At 34.1% G+C, this 1,615-nt stretch overlaps 1 protein-coding gene across 1 annotated transcript in view; it reads right to left on the reverse strand.

The window, feature by feature from the left end:
* The window catches only part of RHOBTB1 (Rho-related BTB domain containing 1), a 105,632-nt gene extending 104,862 nt beyond the window's left edge, over window positions 1-770 (reverse strand). The window contains exon 1 of the mRNA XM_008566628.1: window positions 661-770. The gene's annotated coding sequence lies outside the window, so the exon portion shown is untranslated. The remainder of the gene's footprint in view (window positions 1-660) is intronic.
* Window positions 771-1,615: the final 845 nt, after the last annotated feature.

Raw genomic sequence — 1,615 nt, forward strand, 5'->3', positions numbered from 1 at the left:
AAATGATTTTACAAGTGTACAAAGGAGAGTAAACTATCCATTTCGAATCATTTTAAGTCCGTTAGGCACAACAACCAGGGGAAAAAACCTCAATAACGTGGACCTTTCTTCAAAAGCTGATTGTGCTCACTTGGGATGACTCCAGTTCTAATCTCTTGCAGAGTGATAATAAGTTTTTCCAATTAAAGACAGTCAGCACCCAGGCCAAATGGGGTAGATGCTCCAAGCCAGGGCATCTGGGAAAGAGAGAAATACCACACACAGCAATCTGGCCATTTCTAAATCTTCCTTGTGTGTGGCCATAACTTTTCAGAGTCCACATGTCACTTTTCTGCACAAAATGCTACTCACTAAAGAATTTTAAGTGTGTTTAAAACGGGTAGAAGAGTTATGTTATTTTAATAATCAGAACTCATATGTAGATAAAAATGAGTGTAATTCTAAACCAGATAAAACATATTCAACTAGAATTTATAAAACCTAAAACTGAACTAAAAAATTAGAATATTACTATTTTTTTATGAAACATTCTGAAAACAGTTCTGGATATTATGTCATCCCATCTTCACACAAGAAGCATTTCCATTTCTTTGTTAAATACTGTAAGAAAATTATAAGAGGGGAAAGTCATTTCAGTAACCCAAATTAGTAGTTACTCACCATACGAAGAGGCAAAATAAGCTTCAATTCCATTTTCCTAGCTTAATCAAGAATGCTTGATGAAGAGGCCTCTCTCATGTGCTTCTCGATTGTTATAGAATCTAGGAAGGAGATAAAAGCATGCAGTGTTTCAATATCAAGAAGGAAACTACTCAGAGAACATTAGCTTCTTATGTCAGTGATTATTTTTCATGAGAACAAGAGCTATCCCAGCCAACCACATGCCGCTTACAAATTTCCCAGCTCCTACAAAAGTTAGAGCAAGAAAGGCTGAAATGACTACTGCCTTTGGATACAGAATACCTGGGAATATTCCAGAATACCTCACAGTACTTGTCTGAGTAAACTTTAAGTTCTTAACTTCACCAAGGCTCAGTTTTTTTATCTCTCAGGCGGAAGTAAAAATACCAGTTATTCAATAGGACTGTTCTGATGATCAAATGAGAGGAGGTGTAGAAAGACGTTTAGTTAACAGTAAAAGTAATTTATTTATTTAAAGTAACTCCTTACCTTCAGGATTTCAAGTGGCTTCAAAAAAATGAATGAAATATGAATAAAAATAAGAACATAGGGTTGAGAATAAAAAAGGGAGAAGTATATATATGTTATCTACGCTGTCCTACATAGTTGAAGATTTGAATTTCTTGGTAATTTAGGTGGAAGGAAAACACAATTTCTTTAATAACTTCTGTTTTTAGGAGAGAACACCTTACTTCTTCCAAAGAAACCAACTATTTTATCCTCCTGATAAGAAATTCATGGAGAAATTTTTCTTATAAAACATGATATAGGGACATTGACATAAAATAGACTATTTCATGAGTACGATTGACTACCTTGTATGAGAACTGAGGGGCAAACAGAGCTTTTGCTTGGAAGTAGTTACTATTTCACTAAAAACTGTATTTCTAGAGATAAACTTGAAGCTTGAATCAGGAAAATTCTAAATATAAAC

The sequence above is a fragment of the Galeopterus variegatus genome, unplaced genomic scaffold (assembly GCF_000696425.1).
Source record: "Galeopterus variegatus unplaced genomic scaffold, G_variegatus-3.0.2 Scaffold257, whole genome shotgun sequence".
Taxonomy (NCBI): Eukaryota; Metazoa; Chordata; class Mammalia; order Dermoptera; family Cynocephalidae; genus Galeopterus; species Galeopterus variegatus.